Genomic DNA, 6,691 nt, shown 5'->3' on the forward strand with positions numbered 1-6,691 from the left:
TAACAGCATCACACCGGCAGGAGGGAGACCCAGAGCAGACTGGCTGCCCCTCTTCAGAAGGGTGACGGGAGTTTTGGCTTGGATTTGCTGCTCTCATGGTCCCCCCCCCCCCAACAGACACACACACATAGGATCACACCGGCTGGAGGGAGACCCAGAGCAGACTGGCTGCCCCTCTTGAGAAGGGTGACGGGAGTTTTGGCTTGGATTTGCTGCTCTCGGGATGCCCCCCCCAAACACACACACACAGGATCATGGGAAGAGTGGGCGGGATTAGGCGGATTTGGAGCGGTGAGTCATGAGCAGCAGCAGACGTAAGCAGCGCAGAGAAGTGCGCTGTTTCTCCCGTGAAAAATTGGGATGGGGGGAGAATCTGCACTGCCATGAAGAAGCTATTTAAATCAGTTTATTATTTGATCCGGTTCGAAACCGAAGCAAAATCCACCGTGAAGAATACCCCTAAAGTCAAGTATAAACCGTCCATTCAACCGTCAGTGCCTTGATTGCATTAGGGCTAAACCTAGGCTCTTTGCATTTCAGCTTGGTTGTTAGGTTTTGTTGTAGGATCATGTTACCTGGCTTTACAGCTGTAGTGACATTTTTCCCCTGGGAGGGGGGGAGTTTCCTTCTCATGGAGAAATCAGCCTTTGATTTATAAGAACATTGCAGCTGATATTTGTTTAGACCGGTTGTCCTGGAGTCCAAGCTGTGTCAGCTGAATCATAAAATCATAGCGTTGGAAGTTTGATAGGGCATGCTTGGCAGCGAAAAGGTATCTTAGGGAGGCCTATAGAAATTTTATGCCAGCCCTGGTGCACTCAAAACAAGAAGCACAATATATAATGATGTCCCAGAAAAAGGCATTTAAAAATCTAATCGCACCCAAAAGAAGAGTTTTACAAGAGAGCAATGGAGGACGCTTATACAGGCAGCCAGATAAAATAACTCTTCATTATTCTGGCACTTGATGTCATCGAATAGCGGCTGATTATACCCCCCCCCCCGACTCTGTCATTCTTGCCAGTAAGTGGGTTTCTTACTTTCAGAATATGTATAATGAAGCCCATTCTCAGGTAATCCCAACAGTAGCATCAAGTGAGTTGCCAGAGTGGCCCCCCAGTTTCCTGGAGGAGCTATGTTCGCACGTAGGACGGCTTAAGAAGGGGCAGGCGCCAGGAGAGGATGGGGTCCCCCCTGAATTTCTGGAAGAAAGCAAGGATTGGCGGGCCCCCTTCCTGGCAGCCTTGTTTACATATATTGATGCTACTGGCCAAATTCCTAAAGATTGGGTTTTTTTCTCCTTTTTTCAAGAAAGGGGAGATGACCCAGCCAACCGATTAGCTTATTAAGCATTATTGGGAAGCTTTATGCCAGACGTTTATTTGAGAAATTAGTTGCGTGAAAGTTTTCTGAGTTCGCCCTGCTGGATCTAAGGGTGTTTTTTGTTGTTTTTTTTATTTGGAAGAAGGGTAAGCCCTTTCAAAAATACGTTTTGTGGTGTTGGTAGCAGTAAGAAAAGCAGTGACATTTTAAAAAACGGAGCCCCTGAAAGCAGCAATTGATTATACCACTGTTTAGTAAACTGGAAAACGGCAGTGTCCTGTTAGTGAGGTATCTCTCCTGCCTTTGCATTGGCCAAAGAGGTCTGGACAATGACCAATGCCAGCTATGCCTCGGGAATGCCCCCCCATGTCAGCGTGGGCTTTCCCTTCCAGGATTTTCCTGCAGGCATGGCGGCGTCAGTGGCAGAGGCCTACACAGTTCCATGGCTCCCCAGTGGAAGTATGGTTGCCCCCGCGCCGGCATCCATGCCACTTCACACAGTGGTAAAGTGGAACGGTTGCCAGCATGGGGGGGGGGTCACGCTGGCTGCTATGGAGCTTTGCCCCCCCATTCAGGAATGCACGATTAAAAATTTCCAATATATAAATTAATATACATTATATATGATGTGACTTATGGCGACCCCTTTTTTTGGGTTTTCATGGCAAGAGATTAACAGAGGTGGTTTGCAGTGCCTTCCTCTGCACATACGGTATGATATACATGATGTATTCCATTGCTATTTTTAAAATTATTATAACAACTTAAAAGCCTAAAATATGTATCGTAATAATCAATATTATATTGATGAAATAATCTTATATAGATATTACTGCTTTTATCGCCAACTTGTTTAAAATTATTACAGAAACATAGAAGCCTAAGATATATGTATCATAATTAACTCTGTTAACAGTTGAAGACTGAGTGGGATAGATTCATATCTATCTCAGTGATTTAATATCTAGCCCATGAAAAAGAAACATCGATGTTCCCGTGTGTGTGTGTGTTTAAAGTGCCACCAAGTCACAGCCAACTTACAGAGACCCCAGCAAGGGGCTTTCAACTAGGGCTGTTGAAAAAAAATTCGGGAAAGTTCGGCTTCGGCAAAATTTGGCCCTTTTAAATTCGGGCCGTGGCGAAGTCCGAACTCCCCCGCTTCGGATCCCCGAAATTCAGGCGAGATCCGGAGTTCAGGGGAAAATTCGTCCCCCCCCCCCGCAGGCCTTCACGGGGCTTAAAAAATTCGTCCCCCCCCCCAGGCCTTAAACAGGCCTTCACGGGGCTTAAAAAATTCGTCCCCCCCCCCCGCAGGCCTTCACGGGGCTTAAACAGATATGTGCCTCCCGGCCGGGCGACACAGATCTGTTTAAAGGGCCCCCTGCGCGCCTTCAGGGAAGCCCCTGAAGGCGCGCGGGGGGGAGCCGAACCCCGAATTTGCTGAATTTATTTCCCGAACACCCCGAAGTCGCTGAATCGGGGGAAATTCAGCGGGTTTTCGGTTTGGGACGAACCGAATCGACAGCCCTACTTTCAACACAAGTAATTAAGCAAAGGTGGCTTGCCATGGCCTTCCTCTGCAAAGCCTTCCTTGGTGGTCTCCCATCCAAGTACTGACCCTGCTTAGCTTCTGAGATTTGACAAGATTGGACTATATTATGCTGCCTTCCCTTCCAAGACAAGGAGAACATTATGTAAGTAAGTGCCACCAAGTTATAACCAACTTACAGCAACCATGGCAAGGGGCTTTCAAGGCAAGTGAGAAGCATAAGCCATTTGCCATTGCTTTCCTACGGAGAGTCTTACTCGGATGTCTCCCTTCCAAGTACTGACCCTGCATAGCCCCCAAGAACTGATGAGATCGGGCTATACCATTCCTCCTCCCCTCCCACATGCTCCCTTAGCAGAGAAATTTCCAACAAGATTTGGGAAGAAAATTTTTTTTTATTAACCGATATAATGTATGTTACTACCTGTAAATAATGTTCTAAAATCTTGTGAACAGTGTTGTGAGGGTTCCCAACCTCCCTGTGCAAACTCCATAAAATCACTTGCTCAGACGGTCATGCAGAAACAAGGAACTTTATTGGAAGCTTCAGGTAGTACAGGCCTTACACTGGTAAAGTTGCAAGTGCTCACGGTTTCACAAAGACAGAATTATAACCCCTACAGGGAAGCAGATGTCAAACGTATGTTATGGGAATCTACGAGATAATTGTGCATGGTACAAGAACATCAAAGACCTCAGGGAGCTCGTTATTGCTATCTACCCACCAAGGCCACAGCTGGCGGGAGGGAGTCAGAGAGAGCAAGGGAGGTGGACGTGGGAAGAGACATTCCAACCTGGGGCCTGTCAGACTCAGCGCCTGAACCAAGGAAAGGCAAAAGGCCTGGACTGCTTTTACGAGTCCAAGGAGGGGGGGGAACACACCAGGCAAAGGCATACAGACCCTCACAAGTGTATATAGTTCTTTACAGGCAGTTTAAACAGTAAGGATATTTGCTGGGAGCTCTGCAAGTGGGTGTGGGTGTGAGTCTGTAAGGAGAGGATTGACTTTGAGTGAGGGAGAGAAAGAGCAGGGAGTGACACATTTTGATGGGACGAAGGGCTGGGGAGAGACCAGTAGAAAAGGGTAGGGAAACTGGTTAAAGGCTAGTCATTTCTGGGAGGAGCTCACACTCCTGAGGATGAGGGAAGGCCAGTGTTCATCTGAAGGAAAAAGGCTTAGCTGTTAACTGTTCTGTGCAAACAACAAAAGGGGGGGACTTAATCCTAAAGCCCACAGAATTAAGTACCCTATGGTCAAGAGCAGACATACTTAAGGGCCCAAATTAATACTGAGTGCAAATGATCTTATGTAATTATTTATGATTATTGCCAACAAAAAAAAACAACTTGGATACAGCCCTGCTGTTATCCCTATATTTCTGTATATATACTGCTTCACTTATTCAGACTTGATGACATCTTTATGACTGGGTTACCTTGATCAGTGCGCCTTGGGTAAGATATCCAACATCTCCCCATTCAAGAGGGTTTTATAAAAGAAATTAAATTTTCAGATTTATTGAACCCTAAAATTGAAAAGGACAACCTAGATGGTGTTCATATAAATTAACTTCGTATGTTATGAACACCACTTTTATTCAGTCATAAAGATTGTTATGCTGATATTTATTGGTATAATGGTAAAATTGCATTCTGGATTTTAATGGATTTAGACCACTGAAGAAGGCCACGTGGCCGAAACGCATATGGTCTTAGTTTTGGACTAATTGTCAGGCAGTAATTTTGTGTATAATTGTGCTTTATGTTCATATTTATAATAGAAAATTATAGAGTTGTTGATTTTTGTCTAATAAATTCATCATATATAATTACATAAGATCATTTGCACTCAATATTAATTTTGGCCCTCATGTATGTCAACTGTTCTGTGCACCCTGGAGTTGACAACTGAGATACTATAACTTAATGAACCAATACTTTTATATGCTTCTTTCTCTTACGGAAATAGGGATGAAAAGGCAGATTTTACATTTTTTTGGAATATTGTGAAATGAATAAACTGACCTTAAATTTTGTTAAATCTAAAATTATTGCATTTGGGAAGAAGTGGAAACCAGCTAAATGGCATTTCAAGGGGGAGGAAATAGAGCAGGTACATTTTTGTAAATATCTGGGAGTATATTTCCATTTTAATGGCAGTTGGGTTCCTCACTACAGGGAAGTATTAAAAATGATAAATAGTAATGTTCTTGCGATTACAAGGTTTTTTTATTCTAAGGGAAACCAATTTATCCCTGCAGCCATTAGGGCAGGGGTGTCGAACTCATTTGTTAGGAGGGCCAGATATAACATAAATGTCACTTGGTCGGGCCAACTATATGTACCAAATAAATAAATAAATACCATACAATGTAATGCCAGGTACTGGAGATACAAACTTTATAGAAGACACAGGCAAAGTCAATTAATTATTTCGTTTTTTACTTAAAACACAAACAAGTTTACAAAAATAATATTCTTACAGTGTTTTCTTTTATTTGATAGTCTTACTGTTATTGTTTTAAGTATTTATTGTTTACTTTTATTGTATTTTAAGTAAAAATAAAGTAAAAAATAATATCATTAATTGGCTTTGCATGTGTCTTCTATAAAGTTAGTATCTCTAGTCCCTTGCATTAATGTTTTGTTCATTTTAAACTGGGGGTGTGTAGCTGCCTTGGCTGGCGAGCTTGCAGCGGGCTCGCCAGCCCAGACAGAAAGAGTGAAACAGGTAAGAGAGAAAGAGGAAGAAAGAGGCAGAGAGAAAGAGGAAAAGAGAGAAAGAGAGATGGAGGAAGAGAGAAAGAAACAGGGATAAAGAGAGAGTAAGAAAGAGAATGAAAGAAAGGGAGAGGGGGGGAAACAAAGATGGTGACTGGGCACGCAGGGTGCTGTGGCCCCCATTTAGCCCAGAAAGGGACAGGGTGGGCTTGCTGGCTGGTGAGTGACACCGGAGCAGTCCCGCTCAGCCTAGAATGGCAACGGGTGTGTGTGTGTGTGTGTGTGTGTGTGTGTGTGTGTGTGTGAGGAATTAGGAAGGTAAGGAGGAATTGGGAAGGCGAGCCGGCCTCAGCCTAGAATGGCAATGTGTGTGTGTTAAGTGCTGTGAAGTCGCTCCCGACTCGTGGCAACCCTATGAATCAAAGTCCTCCAAAATGTCCTACCTTTGTCAGCCTTGCTCAGATCTTGCAAGTAGCGGGTTTGGTGTCTTTTATTGAGTCAATCCATCTTTTGTTAGGTCTTCCTCTTTGGCAAGGCAGGGAGGGGGGAATTGGGAGGGCCCGCTCAGCCTATAATGGGGGGGAGGAATAGGGAAGGGCCCAGAACAGCCTGCTCTGCTTAGGATAGCAGGGGGGGAAGGAATAGGGAAGAAGAGCGGGACCAGAACAGCCCACTCTGTTTTGGATAGTGGGGGGGAGGAATTGGGAAGGAGAGTGGGCCCAATACAGCCCACTCTGCCTAGGATGGCAACGGTTGTTGCTGAGAAGGGGGGCGAGGCTGAAGTGGCCCGCTTGGGGGAGGAGGGAGGGGGCTGGCTGCCTCTGCTCGCGGGCCGGATAAAAGCCCTCCGGGGGCCGGATCCAGCCCACGGGCCGCCTCTTTGACACCCATGCATTAGGGTGTTTAACTATAAAAGAAGTGCTAAATTGCTGTATGGATGCCCAATTTGGATTTCAGCTTTTAACAAATCAGTAGAGAGGATTCAGTCTAATTTCTTAAGAAAAATATTAGGACTTCCAGCATGTGTGCCTTATGCGGCTATATGTCTGGAGACAAACCAAAGACGTCTGGAGACAAAAGCATGGATTGCAACAATTA

Source organism: Euleptes europaea, chromosome 5 (genome assembly GCF_029931775.1).
Source record: "Euleptes europaea isolate rEulEur1 chromosome 5, rEulEur1.hap1, whole genome shotgun sequence".
Classification (NCBI taxonomy): domain Eukaryota; kingdom Metazoa; phylum Chordata; class Lepidosauria; order Squamata; family Sphaerodactylidae; genus Euleptes; species Euleptes europaea.